At 45.9% G+C, this 16,225-nt stretch overlaps 1 protein-coding gene across 1 annotated transcript in view; it reads right to left on the bottom strand.

The window, feature by feature from the left end:
- The window catches only part of LOC142729245 (uncharacterized), a 39,444-nt gene extending 29,970 nt beyond the window's left edge, over window positions 1–9,474 (bottom strand). Inside the window, exon 1 of the mRNA XM_075849251.1 lies at window positions 9,354–9,474. The gene's annotated coding sequence lies outside the window, so the exon portion shown is untranslated. The remainder of the gene's footprint in view (window positions 1–9,353) is intronic.
- Between the last annotated feature and the right edge of the window lie 6,751 nt (window positions 9,475–16,225).

The raw sequence follows: 16,225 nt of genomic DNA, 5'->3' as shown, positions 1-16,225 counted from the left end.
AGGGGAGGGCATTGTGGCTCTATATACAAGGGGGCTGTATGGCACTATATACAAGGGGGGGCTGTGTGGCATTATATACAAGGTGGCTTTGGGAGCACCAGAAGGGGCCCCGGTGCTAGCACCAGCCACATTCACTTATACCTGCATCCTCAGGATGCAGATACAAATTAATATTTTAGGCTGCAGGTCACATTAGGCCTGCATCCTAAAAGGCGCTGGGAAAATCCCTACGCAGGCTGGCGTGACGACATTGGTTGCTGCCTGACAATATATAGGGGGATTGCTGTGTAGCACTATATATAAGGGGGGGGGGCACTGTGTAGCACTACGTACAAGGGGGGCGCTTTGTAGCACTATATACAACGGGGGGCGCTGTGTAGCACTGCATACAAGGGGGCTCTGTGTGGCACTATACACAAGGGGGTTCTGTGTGGCACTATCTACAAAGCAGGGGGCTGTGTGGCAATATACTGGGGGGGATTGCTGTGTAGCACTATATACAAGGTGGGTGCTGTGTGCCACTATCTACAAAGCAGGGGGCTGTGTGGCAATATACAGTGGAGATTGCTGTACATACAAGGTGGGGCGCTGGGTGGCACTATATAAAAAGGGAGGGGCGCTGTGTAGAACTATATACAACAGGGGGGGCGCTGTGTAGCACTATACAAGGGGCGCTGTGTGGCACTATATACAAGGGGGGTTCTGTGTGGCACTATATACAAGGGGGGTTCTGTGTGGCACTATATACAAGGGGGGTTCTGTGTGGCACTATATACAAGGGGGGTTCTGTGTGCCACTATCTACAAAGCAGGGGGCTGTGTGGCAATATACTGGGGGGGGGATTGCTGTGTAGCACTATATACAAGGAAGGGGGGGCTGTGTGGCACTACAGACAATGGGAGGGCATTGTGGCACTATATACAAGGGGGGCTGTGTGGCACTATATACAAGGGGTCTGTGTGGCACCATATACAAGGGGAGGGCATTGTGGCACTATATACTAGGGGGGGCTGTGTTGCAGTACATACAAGGGGGGGTTCTGTGTGGCACTATATACAAGGGGGGACTGTGTGGCACTATATACAAGGGGGGCTGTGTGGCACTATATACAAGGAGGGTTCTGTATGGCACTATATACAAGGGGGCTGTGTGGCACTATATACAAAGGGGGCTGTGTGGCAATATATGGGGGGATTGTTGTGTAGCACTATATACAAGGGAGAGGGTGCAGCATTATACACAAGGGGGTGCTGTGAGGCACTATATACGAGGGAGGGCTGCTGTGTGGCACTATATACAAGGGAGGGGGGCTGTGTGGCACCTTATACAATAGGTGTGTGACACTATATACAAGGGGGTGCTGTGTGGCACTATATACAAGGGAGGGGGCTGTGTGACACTATATACAAGTGGGTTGTATGGCACTATATACAAGGGGGGCTTTGTGGCACTATATACAAGGGAGGGGGGCTATGCAGCACTATATACAAGGGGGGGTTCTGTGTAACACTATATACAAGGAGGGGTGGTGTGGCACTATATACAAGGCGGGGCTATGTGGCACTACATACAAGGGGAGGGCATTGTGACACTATATACAAGGGGCGGATGTGTGCCACTATCTACAAGGGAGGGGCTGTGTGGCACTATCTACAAGGGAGGGGGCTGTGGGGCACTATCTACAAGGGAGGGGGCTGTGTGGCTCTATATACAAGGGGGCTGTGTGGCACTATATACAATGGAGGGGTGCTGAGTGGCACTATATACAAGGGAGGGGGACTGTGTGGCTATATACAAGGGGAGGGCATTGTGGCTCTATATACAAGGGGGCTGTGTGGCACTATATACAAGGGGGGGGCTTTGTGGCACTATATACAAGGGGTCTGTGTGGCACTATATACAAGGCGGGGCTGCGTGGCTCTATATACAAGGGGGCTGTGTGGCACTATATACAAGGGAAGGCTGCTGTGTGGCACTATATACAAAGGAGGGGGCTGGGTGGCACTATATACAAAGGGGTTGTATGGCCCTATGTACAAGGAGAGCTTCATGGCACTATATACAAGGGAGGGAGGGTATGTAGCACTATATACAAGGGGGTTCTGTGTGGCACTATATACAAGGTGGGGTGGTGTGGCACTATATATATAAAGCATGGCTATGTGCCACTACATAGAAGGGGAGGGCATTGTGCCGCTATACACAAGGGACAGCTGTGTGCCACTATATACAAGGGAGTGGGCTGTGAAGCACTATCTACAAGGGAGGGGGCTGTGGGCACTATATACAAGGGGGACTGTGTGGCACTATATACAAGGGGAGGGCATTGTGGCTCTATATACAAGGGGGGGAAGTGTGGCACTATATACAAGGGGGGCTGTGTGGCACTATATACAAGGGGGGCTGTGTGGCACTATATCACTATATACAAGGGGGGGGGGTGTGACACTATATACAATGGGGGGGGTGTGGCATTATATACAAGGGGGTGCTGTGTGTCACTATATATACAAGGGAGGAGGGCTGTGGGCTGTGAAGCACTATCTACAAGGGAGGGGGCTGTGTGGCACTATATCATTATATACAAGGGGGGTGTGACATTATATACAAGGGGGTGCTGTGTGTCACTATATATACAAGGGAGGAGGGCTGTGTGGCACTATATATGATGGGGGAGGGCTGTGTGGCACTATATACAATGGGGGGCTGTGTGGCACTATATACAATGGGGGGCTGTGTGGCACTATATAGAAGGGGGGCTATGTGGCACTTTATACAAGGGGGGTCTGTGTGGCACTATATATAAAAGGGAGGGGCGCCGTGTGGCACCATATAGAAGGGAGGGGGCTATGTGGCACTATATACACGAGGGGCTGTGTGGCACTATCTACTAAGGTGGTTGAGTGGCACTATATATAAGGGGGAGGATGTGGCGCTAACTACAGGGGGGCTGTGTGTTGCTATCTACAGGGCGCTGTGTGTGGAGTAATCCAAAGGGGGCACAAAGGAGGCATTACTGCTATGGGGGCACAAAGGGGGCACGGTTACTGATGGGGCACTTTTATTGTGTTAAGCACTGAGGGATTACGAGTTTGTTTAGGGGATGGGGTATAGGTGTAGAGGGTGTTTGAAAAGCGAGAAACCAACATGTCAGTGTGTCAAATTCTTTAGAAACTATTCGTGGCTGCAATATGTCGTCACAGTCGTCTGGGCCAGATGGAGAAAAATAAGGGAAAGTGAACGACTCTAATCGGAGAAAACAGCCCCTGTGAGTCACTAGATATAAATGTGCTGTAATCACTTATAGGCTGGGTTCACACGACCTATTTTCAGATGTAAACGAGGCGTATTATGCCTTGTTTTACGTCTGAAAATACGGCTCCAATACGTTGGCAAACATCTGCCCATTCATTTGAATGGGTTTGCTGACGTACTGTGCAGACGACCTGTAATATTATGCGTCGCCGTTTGACAGCTGTCAAAAGACGACGCGTAATATTACAGCCTCATAGACTCTATTGAAAACAGCTCCAAAAATGGCCGAAAAAACGGCGCGAAAAACGCAGCGAAAAACGTGAGTTGCTCAAAAAACGTCTGAAAATCAGGTGCTGTTTTCCCTTGAAAACAGCTCCGTATTTTCAGACGTTTTTGGCTCAGCGTGTGAACATACCCATATAGTCTGCAGAGCTCCTGTGTATAACTGCCATCTACCACTATATGGTCACATGGTTGTAATATTGGTCTTTGTATAGTGGTTTATATTCAGCAACAGTATGTTTGATTCTGGGTATCCACGAACTTGTACTTATGTGATGTACTCCATGTTTCCCCCTATCTAACTTGCATAATTACCTACAAGCTGTTTCTATGTCTATCACATACTATGTAGTTATTTCTCTAATTCTTGGTCATCGTTATGCACACCAGTGCCTAGGGATTTCTTGTCTCAGGATATCTTAGAGTTCATTTATGTGAAGCCAACCACACTGCTCTTTTTTAGATCCCCTTAATTTTATATATGTTACTTTGTGTTGTATGTCCCAATAAAATTAGTAATTTCTTATTACTTATGGCGCAATAGCTTCTTTTTCTCTAAGTTTTCTAGTACTTATGAAGTATGCTTTGATATAAATATATAGTGGAGGTGCCCAGACATTTGTTATTGGCACCTAACCCGTTACTTTACCTGCTGAGTCTTTATATTTAAACTATGTGATTATAGTGTGGCAGTATTATTTAGCAACAGTATGGGGGTATTATTCAGTCACTATGTGGTTATGGTCGGGCGGTATTATTCAGTAACAGTATGGGGGTATTATTCAGTCACTATTTGGTTATGGTCGGGCGGTATTCAGTAACAGTATGGGGGTATTATTCAGTCACTATGTGGTTATAATGTGGTGGTATTATTCATTAACAGTATGGGGGTATTATTCAGTCACTATGTGGTTATGATGTGGTGCTATTATTCAGTAACAGTATGGGGGTATTATTCAGTCACTATGTGGTTATAATGTGGCGGTATTATTCAGTAACAGTATGGGGGTATTATTCAGTCACTATGTGGTTATAATGTGGCGGTATTATTCAGTAACAGTATGGGGGTATTATTCAGTCACTATGTGGTTATGATGTGGTGCTATTATTCAGTAACAGTATGGGGGTATTATTCAGTCACTATGTGGTTATAATGTGGCGGTATTATTCAGTAACAGTATGGGGGTATTATTCAGTCACTATGTGGTTATAATGTGGCGGTATTATTCAGCAACAGTATGGTGGTATTCAGTCACTGTGGTTATGTTGTTGTGGTATTATTCAGTAACAGTATGGGGGTATTATTCAGTCACTATGTGGTTATAATGTGGCGGTATTATTCAGTAACAGTATGGGGGTATTATTCAGTCACTATGTGGTTATGGTGTGGCGGTATTATTCAGTAACAGTATAGTGGTATTATTCAGGCACTATGTGATTATTGTGTGGTGGTATTATTCAGTAACAGTATGGGGGTATTATTCAGTCACTATGTGGTGATGGTGTGGTGATATTATTCAGTAACAGTATGGTGGTATTATTCAGTCACTATGTGGTGATGGTGTGGTGATATTATTCAGTAACAGTATGGGGGTATTATTCAGTCACTATGTGGTGATGGTGTGAAGGTATTATTCAGTAACAGTATGGGGGTATTATTCAGTCACTATGTGGTTATGGTGGGGCGGTATTATTCAGTAACAGTATGGTGGTATTATTCAGTCACTATGTGGTGATGGTGTGGTGATATTATTCAGTAACAGTATGGTGGTATTATTCAGTCACTATGTGGTGATGGTGTGAAGGTATTATTCAGTCACTATGTGGTGATGGTGTGGTGATATTATTCAGTAACAATATGGGGGTATTATTCAGTCACTGTGGTTATGTTGTGGTGATATTATTCAGTAACAGTATGGGGGTATTATTCAGTCACTATGTTATGTTGTTGTGGTATTATTCAGTAACAGTATGGGGGTATTATTCGGTCACTATGTGGTTATGATGTGGTGCTATTATTCAGTAACAGTATAGTGGTATTATTCAGGCACTATGTGATTATTGTGTGGTGGTATTATTCAGTAACAGTATGGGGGTATTATTCAGTCACTATGTGGTGATGGTGTGGTGATATTATTCAGTAACAGTATGGGGGTATTATTCAGTCACTAAGTGGTTATGGTGTGGAGGTATTATTCAGTAACAGTATGGGGGTATTATTCAGTCACTATGTGGTTATGATGTGGTGCTATTATTCAGTAACAGTATGGGGGTATTATTCAGTCACTATGTGGTTATGGTGGGGCGGTATTATTCAGTAACAGTATGGGGGTATTATTCAGTCACTATGTGGTGATGGTGTGAAGGTATTATTCAGTCACTATGTGGTGATGGTGTGGTGATATTATTCAGTAACAGTATGTGGGTATTATTCAGTAACAATATGGGGGTATTATTCAGTCACTATGTGGTTATGATGTGGTGCTATTATTCAGTAACAGTATGGGGGTATTATTCAGTCACTATGTGGTTATGGTGGGGCGGTATTATTCAGTAACAGTATGGGGGTATTATTCAGTCACTATGTGGTTATGATGTGGTGCTATTATTCAGTAACAGTATGGGGGTATTATTCAGTCACTATGTGGTTATGGTGGGGCGGTATTATTCAGTAACAGTATGGGGGTATTATTCAGTCACTATGTGGTGATGGTGTGAAGGTATTATTCAGTCACTATGTGGTGATGGTGTGGTGATATTATTCAGTAACAGTATGGTGATATTATTCAGTAACAATATGGGGGTATTATTCAGTCACTGTGGTTATGTTGTGGTGATATTATTCAGTAACAGTATGGGGGTATTATTCAGTAACAGTATGGGGGTATTATTCGGTCACTATGTGGTTATGATGTGGTGCTATTATTCAGTAACAGTATGGGGGTATTATTCAGTCACTAAGTGGTTATGGTGTGGAGGTATTATTCAGTAACAGTATGGGGGTATTATTCAGTCACTATGTGGTTATGATGTGGTGCTATTATTCAGTAACAGTATGGGGGTATTATTCAGTCACTATGTGGTTATGGTGTGGAGGTATTATTCAGTAACAGTATGGGGGTATTATTCAGTCACTATGTGGTTATGGTGTGGAGGTAATATTCAGTAACAGTATAGGGGTATCATTTCATCTGGTACAGTGGTATGAATTAATAACTGTATATGTATATAGATAATTTTTTTTCGTATGAGAAGGGGACATATGCTTTGGGACTTGCAACACTCCTGGTTGCGCTAGAAATCAGTGATGCAGTTCTCTACACACCACCTTCTGAATTGACTGCATTATTGATACAGTAAGGGTGTGTTCACATCTGCGTCTGGGTTCCATTGATGGCTTCTGTCAGACCTTTCAGTCAGGGAAACAAATAGCGCAGTCTATTGTCTGCGCTATAGTTTCCGCCAAATAAAACAGAAACCTTACGGAACGGAGACAGATGGAAATAATTTGCAACTAAAACATTACTATTCAAATCAATGGTAATGCAAACGGAAGCTGTGGTTTCCGTTTGGTTTGCGTTCGTGGTTTCCCCTGATGGAAAGGTCTGACAGAAGCCATCAATGGAACCCTGACGCAGATGGGAACAGGCCCTAATTCAGCATTTGTGGCACCACATTTATCCTTGCCCGGGAGCCACATTTTGTCTAAATCCTAAGTCTTCTTTTGACTCTTACCCAGCTACTGATCTCTAGGTTCTGAGCAAGGGTTTCTGGTTTGCTGCCCTCCAGTGGTCATAAGTGGAATGTGTGTAGTATTAACGCTTAATTTGTCAACACTTCAGTGTAAAAAAAAACTATTGAAATAACATGCACAAAAAAATTTGAGTAATAATAATAAACGTTTTGCCTAGTCATCTAATTATTTTTTTCCTCCACATGATGCATTCCCTTTAAAGCGGTTATCCGGTACTCTAAAATTGATGGCCTATCCTTAGGATAAGCCATTAACATAGTTGGGGGGTTCAACTATTGGCATCCCCACCGATCAGCTGTTTCAAGTAGCTGTGGTGCTCACAGGAGTAAGTACAAACAGCAATAGTGCCCCACACACTTTCATAATGCCCTTTTTGTGTGGCATACAGTAATATTGCCCTCTGACAGTAATGATTCTTCCTTGGGACATCACACAGTATGATGCCCCTATAGTTCGCCACACAGTATTATGCTCTTATAGTGCCCCCTGGGACTGTCCTGCTGGATCTGAGATGGTTGGGAGGCATGTTATCTCTGTACTGTGACATCACTGTGTTTATTATCCCTGTACTGTGGCATCTTTGCGTTTACTGTCTCTGTACTTTGACATCACTGTATGTATTATCTTAACAGTACTGTTTATTATTTCTGTACTGTATTTATTATCTCTGTTCTCTGATCTCTGTACTGTGGCATCTTTGCGTTTACTGTCTCTGTACTTTGACATCACTGTATTTATTATCTTAACAGTACTGTTTATTATTTCTGTACTGTATTTATTATCTCTGTTCTCTGATCTCTGTACTGTGGCATCTTTGCGTTTACTGTCTCTGTACTTTGACATCACTGTATGTATTATCTCTGTTCCCTGATCTCTGTACTTTGGCATCTCTGTGTTTATTATCTCTGTACTGTGACATCACTGTATGTATTATCCTCATATTGTAAGTTACACTTCTGCTTACTACCATGACATTGACAATCAAGAAAAAGAATCCAACGACCCTCCCATGAGCCAATTGTGGAAAGCTTGTTGTATAGGCCAGTCCCAGAAAATAGACTAGACGTGCCCGTCACTAAGGCCTGATTCACACGAGCGCTGCGCATCTCGGACATGAAAAACAGCAGTTTTTCACGTCCGAGGTGCATCCGTGCTCAGCGCTGCGGGACGCGATGTCACGCATCCACCATAGTTGAGAGTCTGTGGAGGGATGCGTGATACGTGAAAAGAACGGACAGGCCCTATTTTCCCACGGACCCTTCACGCGGTCCGTTGAAACAACGGCTGTGTAAACGGCCACATTGAATTACATAGGTCCGTGGGACGTCCCACGGACGTTTAACACGCTCGTGTGAATCAGGCCTGAAACAGCAAACAAAAATAGTAGAAAATAAAGCCAGAAAATCGATAAGTTTTCTTCTCTAAATCTGCATCTTTTCTTGAATTTTGTTATCAAATATTTACATATACTCCAAAACATTGAAATAATTCTTAAAGCAAAATATCAGACACAAATGTTTATTTATTATATTGTAATTTCATATTATTTATTATGTTATGTAATTTTGATGTTGTAAATTCTAGGGCAAGATTTAGCAATATCAAAATCCACTAGATGGCCGTAGGGGCACAGTTTTCTCTCCTCTCTATACTTGTTTACACAACTAGCAATAGCAAACTATAGACTATATCAGACTTGACAACTTTTGAGAATGGATATTAGGGAAATCCTGTAAAGGGCCAGCCAAAGCAGCACACCGTCTAAAAATATTTCTATGCACCTCCAAACTATGACATTTAAATCACAAACAGTGTATATGACCCCCTGCATTACACCCCAAAATTAATACATACCCGCCCTAAACAAATACAGACCCCAAATCAGTCCCCTAAACTAATACAGACCCCAGACTTTCTAAAGAAATACAGACCCCCCAGACCAGATCCCCTAAATACAGACCTAATCTTATTCTTCCTTATCTACCCATACTTTTCTATCCTTTTATACCATATGCCATAACAACAAATGTATCTGGACATAAAAGAGAAAAAAAAAACGTACAATACTTTAGGCTCACAAGTCCACTAGTCCGCTTCTCTGAGGTTTAGTAGCTGGTTGATGAACGACTCCAACGCTGTATACAGTATATTCACCAGGGCTGATATTTTTACAACCAGAAGCAGCAAATAAATACTGCTGCCAAGTACAAAAATGCAAAACCTTTTGTAGAAACTGAAAGCACAACATGTATGTGTGCTCCTACTTATATACGTCAGGTCAAGGAAGTAGAAATCCCATGCAGAGAAGCCTCCACCTGATTTGCATACAGTCGCTGCTAGAAGCATACGTTCAGGTAAAGTTATGTCTGGTTCTGTACAGTTTTAAAGGGAGATGCTTCAGTCATGAAATTCATACAGATGTAGCTGAGCTGATTTTGTCATATGACAGGTTTTTTATGTGCACTGCTGGAATTCCCAGTTCTGACAAAAGAGTAGATTACAAACATATTAACATATGAAGTAAGGTCCTTAAACAGGAAATATATAGAAAAAAAGAATAACAATAAATGGGGTTAACCCCTTCTTGACATCTGACGTATATGTACAGCACGCGTAAAGTGTGGCAGGATGATGGCACAGGTTCAGCAGCTGAGAATGCACCATCAGCAGCGGGTGTCAGATGTAACCAGCCTTGGACTGGCCCTCGGAATCCCCCGGCTAACCCAAGACTCCAGTGTGCCTCTCTTTACACTACTGCTTACACTCCCCTCTCATTTTCCTGTAGTTTATTACCCTGGTGGCCTAGAATTCAATTGCTGCCCGAAAGTATTATTTAGTGAGATGGCTGGACCCCTACCGCAATGCTACTTTAATAATACAATGGGGGAATATATCAATAGGTTTACATCAGTTTTTCTGCTGTATCAAAGTTGGAAATTTTGGCGCATGTCATAGTTGCGCTAAAACTTGTGACTTTTTAATTTTCTATACAATTTCCAGAAGTGGCAACAAGTGGTGGCGGGGATTAGTCAAAGGGGGCAAGGCCTCCCCCGAAACGACAAATTTGCCATAATTGGCTTAAGTTATGGTGCAAATCTACACTTGCTCATAGCAGAAGTAGAGTTGCATTTCTTTCGCAAGGACAGCCAAAGATGTGCCAAATTTCTTATGAGGTGAGCACCACTTAACAAATTTGGCGCATTTTCCACTGACGTAAATATGTTTATGACTGGCGTTCGAAGTACCAGCCTGCATATATTTCCCCAAATATGTGTAGCGCTTTCCATGCAATGCTTGCCCTGCTATCCTTCATATAGTGTAGCCAGGGCAGACATATCTAGCCAGGGGCAGCCGCAGATCCTCTAGGCAACGCTCTGCTTGTACCATCATTAGCCAGTCCAGGCTGACTGCAGGATCCGATAGCAGCAGGTGGTCAGGGGCAAGTCCAGGGCCGGCTTCAGGTTTATGTGGGCCCTTGGGCGACACAGACTTAGTAGGCCCCTTTGCTGGGAACTCACGGCGGCAGTAAAATGGCAGAAAACTTCAATTGGTTCCCCCATATAGACGTTGGACCCTGTTTATGACCCCATATAGAAGTTAGGCCCTCAGTTTGTAACCCCATAAATTGAGTGCCTTCTGTAGATAGTGCCACACAGCCCCCCTCCCAGGTAGTGCCACACAGCTCCCCCTCCCAGGTAGTGCCACACAGCTCCCCCTCCCAGGTAGTGCCACACAGCCCCCTCCTCCCAGGTAGTGCCCCACAGCCCCCTCCTCCCAGGTAGTGCCCCACAGCCCCCTCCTCCCAGGTAGTGCCCCACAGCCCCCCCTCTCAGGTAGTGCCATTTAGCCCCCCTCCCAGGTAGTGCCACACAGCCCCCTCCTCCCAGGTGGTGCCACACAGCCCCCTCCCTGGTAATGCCACACAGCCACCCTCCCTGGTAGTGCCACACAGGCACCCTCTCTGGTAGTGCCACACAGCCCCTCTCCCTGTAGGTACAGTCTTTGGGGTTCCCTCTAGGTGTGGAATCTCCAGCCATAGCATTGCCAATGCTCTGGCTGGGGATTCCGCTTCAGGAGAAGACCCTGACATCACTGTCCATGTATGGACAGTGTTGTCAGGGGCAACCCCAGAGCCATAATCCCGGGCAGAGCACTACTAGCACTCCGCCTGGGACTCCTGCTCCTACCTGCCTTACTGTCCATATATAGATAGTAATGTCCGGAGCAGAGCTGAAGTCCTGGGCAGAGCACTAGAAAAGGCTCTGCTCCAGTTCTCTGGCTCAGAGGGAAACCCCTGACATCCCTGTCCATATACGGCTAGTGATGTCAGGGGCAACCCCAGAGCCAAAGTCCCAGACAGAGCGCTACTAGCACTTTGCCTGGGACACTGCTCTGCTCCTGACAACACTGTCCATATATGGACAGTGACGTCAGGAGGAGAGAAGCGACTCAGGCAGAGCACTAGAAGCGGCTCTTCTAAGGAACCCCGTCTCTGGGGAAGCCACTGACGGTCAGGGGCTCCCCCAGACATGCTTACGGGAAGGTGCCCGTGCCTTTGAAAAATATGGAACATATCCTATTTCAGGCCGTAATAACGGCACGGGCAGGCCCATAGAAGTCTATGGGGCTCCCGTAATTACGGGTGGCTACGTGTGTGCACCTGTAATTACGGGAGCGTTGCTAGGCGACATCAGGGGATAGTCACTGTCCAGGGTGCTGAAAGAGTTAGTAACTCTTTCAGCACCCGGGACAGTGACTACCGCTGGAGTTAATAGTATTAAAAGTTAACTTACCTGCTTCATCCTCCAGTCCGTCCTCCCGGGATGACGTTTCATCCCATGTGACTGCTGCAGCCAATCACAGGCCAAACACAGGCTGCAGCGGTCACATGGACTGCCGCGTCATCCAGGGAGGTCGGACTGGATGTCAAAAGAGGGACGCGTTCCCAAGACAACAGCAGGGGTACGTATGAACTTCTTTTACTTACAATCACTGCTGAAACTCTGCCCGAAAGGGCTGCCCCTTCTCTCTTTCCAGCACTGATAGACAGAAGGGGCTGCCGATTAGTGCAGAGAAAACGGGTCCGTAAATACGGGTGGAATACTGGTGACACCGGACCCGTATTTACGGGCACGGGTCCGTAAATACTGGTGGAATACGGGTCGAATACGTGTGACAAAGGACCCGTATTTATGCCAGTATTTACGGGAGGAAAAAAATATGTTAGTGTGCATGAGGCCTTACCCTCATTATTACCCCGGTACCCACCACCACCAGGGGTATCGGGAAGAGCCGGGTACGATCCAGTATCCGACCATCTGTAGCGATGGTTGGTCACTGGCGCGGCCGCAGGCTGGTATTATTAGGCTGGGAAAGCCCAAAAACTGTGACCCTTCCCACCCTGGTAATGCTAGCCTGCTGCTGCTATGTTTCACCAGAAGAAGGTGGCCTGGTCTGATGAATCACATTTTCTTTTTTATCATTTGGATGGCCGGGTGCGTGTGTGTCTTTTACCTAGGGAAGAGATGGCACCAGGGTCCACTATGGGAAAGGGGCAAGTTGACTTGAGGCAGTGTGATGCTCTGGCCAATGTTTTGATGGGAAATCTTGGGTTTTGGTATTCATGTGGATGTTACTTTGACACGTGTCACCTACCTAAACATTGTTGCAGACCAAGTACACCCCTAAATAGCAACGGTATTCTATAATGGCAGGATTCTTTCAGTAGGATAATGCCCCCTGCCACACTGCAAATATCGTTTAGGAACATAACAAAGAGTTCAAGATGAAAGAAAATAGGGTAAGGTACAGCACCAAATGATCTATTGTGTTGTCAATTGTAAGTCCGTCCCAAATGGACATAGTTTAAAAATAAGATTAGACATCCGCATTTCTGAAGTTCCAAATTTACCATGGAAAGTACATCGAGAAAGAGTTCAAGGTGTTGACTTGGCTCCAAATTCCCCAGATCTCAATTTAACCGAGTATCTGTGGGATGTGCTAGAAAAACAAGTCCAATTCATGGAGGCCGCACCTCATAACTTACAGGACTGAATCTGCTGCTAACATCTTGGTGCCAGATACCACAGGGCACCTTAAAGGGGTTTCCCTATCAGAGACATTTATGACATATCCACAGGATATGTTATAAATGTCAGATAGATGCGGGTCCCATCTCTCGAAACCGATGTAGTCCAACAACCGAACCTGTAAAAAAAGCACAAACACAAAAAAAACCTTTAGTAATACATGCTTAGATACAGGGCCCATGTGTGATACTCTCTCTTGGACCCTGTATCTAAGCCTATCACATGTTAGGCTTAAGCCTACTATATGGTAGTGTTAGATACAGAGCCCCTCAGACAGGATCACACAAGGGCCATGTATCTACGCCTACCATGTGATAGGCTTAGATACAGGGCTAAGCACACAGAATCACACCATATGTGATCCTGTCTGCTGGGCCCTGTATCTAAGCTTATCACATGGTAGGCTTAGATACAGGACCCATGTGTGATACTGTCTGTTAGACAATGTATCTAAGCCTACTACAAGATAGGCTTAGATACAGGGCCCCATAAGACAGCAACGTTCTACTTACCCTCCTCTTTTACTCTGGACGCAGCAGAGGTCCTGATGCCATCCAGCATCGAGACGTTGTGTGCAGCACACAGCATCATGACGTGATGATGCGGGAAGAGGTCAGGACTTCCGCAATTGAGACCGCTGCAACCCTTATAGCTACGCCATTATGTGGCAGTCGCCTGGGGATCTGGGGCACTAGGCTAAAAATCTGGGGCTTTGGCCCCGAAAGCCCAGTGCTAGCGACGCCACTGGATTACAGTACATTTATATCCAGTGACTCACAGGTGATGTTTTCTTTGATTAGAGTCATTAACTTTCCCTTTTTTTCTCCATTCGGTCCAAGACCACTGTGATGACTTATTCCAGCCATAACTTCTCTCTGAAGAATTTGACACACAGATATGATGGTTTCTTGCTTTTCCAGCACCCTCCAAACCTATACCCCATCCTCTAAACAAACTCGTAATCCACATTGCCCTAGATGGTAATAATGATCCCTCAGTGCTCTACACAATAGAAGTGCCCCATCAGTAACCGTGCCCCATTTGTGCACCCACAGTAATAATGCCCCCTTTTGTGCCCCCTGTATATAGCGCCACACACAGCTCCCTGCAGATAGCTCCACAGACAGCACCCTGTAGATAGTGCACACAAACATCCCTCCCGTCCTTGTATATAGTACCACACAGACCCCCTTAGTAGATAGTGCCACACAGCCCCCTTGTAGTTAGTGCCACACAGTCCTGCCTTAGTAGATAGTGCCACACAGCCCCCCTTGTATATAGTACCACACAGCCCCCCTTGTATATAGTACCACACAGCCCCCGCTTGTATATAGTGCCACACAGACCCCTTGTATAAAATGCCACACAGATTCCTCCGATAGTAAATCTAAATATATGTAAGGGAGGGCCTGGGTGTATTACATCCTGGTCCAGGGGTCTAACAGCAAAGATGGTACGTAGACAGGAGATTTTAACTCATCTTTACTAGGCGAGTGTTCATGGCACACCCAGCCACTGCAGGAAAAACAAAAACACTTCCCAATATGAGAGGCATGGGAGGGGGAGGTGGAGCGATCGCCTGAACCAAATGTCGATGCAATCCGTGCTTTCAACGACCTGCTAATGTAGCTAACAATAGCCTGAAATATGTTGGTGGTAAACAAAGAGGCACTTTTTGACTGTCCAAAATCTCAGGTTCCCAGGGGGATCTCGACAACTATATGAAGAAACAGCCTGTGGTGTGAGATACCAGAGATTCCAAGATGGTACTGGTAGCCGCCGCAAGCATAGAAGACGCCCCCGCTCTGAAGCTTCTGATGGTGAGCATAGGTCAGAGGGGGCAAGAGGGTTTGGGGACTTACCTTTCTCTAGACCCTTTTTCAAGCAAGTGCTCACTAAGGCACTCAAGCCACTCATCAAGAAGCTGATGGATATTAAACAGGAGTTGAGGCAGATAGGCCATAGAGCGGAGACGCTAGAGCAGAATTTCCCAACCTATTCGGACTCAAGGCACCCCTGGAAAAAATGACCAACAGCCCCTCACTCTCACTAAAATGACCATCAGCCAGCCACTCACTGATGCCCCTTGTAGATAGCGCCACACATCCCCCTGTTGTAGATAGCGCCACACACAGCCCCCTGTTGTAGATACCGCCACACACAGCCCCCCCCCTTGTAGATAGCTCCACACAGCCCCCTGGTAGAAAGTGCCACACAGCCCCTCTTGTATACAGCGCCACACCCCCCCTTGTAAATAGCGCCACACTGCCCCTGTAAATAGCGCCACGCTGGCCCCCCTTGTAAATAGCGCAACACTGCCCCTTTGTAAACAGCACAACACAGCCCCCCTTGTAAACAGCGCCACACAGCGCCCTTGTAAACAGCATTACACAGCCCACCTTGTAGATAGTGCCACACACAGCTCCCCTTGTAGATAGTGCCACACACAGCCCGCTCCCCTCCTTGTAGATAGCGGCACACTCCACCCCTTGTAAATAGCGGCACATTTCCCCCCTTTTAAATAGCGCCACACTCCCCCTTGTACTTAGCTCCACACTGTAAACAGCTCCCCTTGTAGATAGTGCCACACACAACCCGCTTCCCTCCTTGTAGATAGCGGCACACTCCACCCCTTGTAAATAGAGGCACATTCCCCCCTTTGTAGATAGCTCCACACACAGCCCGCTGCCCCTTGTAAATAGCGCCACACTCCCCCCCCCTTGTAAATAGCACCACATTTCCCCCCTTTTAAATAGCGCCACACTCCCCCTTGTACTTAGCTCCACACTGTAAACAGAGCGGCGAGCGGTAGCCTACCGCTACCACTTTCCGCTCTGCCTGACGC

Source organism: Rhinoderma darwinii, chromosome 1, assembly GCF_050947455.1.
Source record: "Rhinoderma darwinii isolate aRhiDar2 chromosome 1, aRhiDar2.hap1, whole genome shotgun sequence".
NCBI lineage: Eukaryota > Metazoa > Chordata > Amphibia > Anura > Rhinodermatidae > Rhinoderma > Rhinoderma darwinii.
Note: the sequence above shows the minus strand (reverse complement) of the source record. Positions and strands in the feature narration are given on the sequence as shown.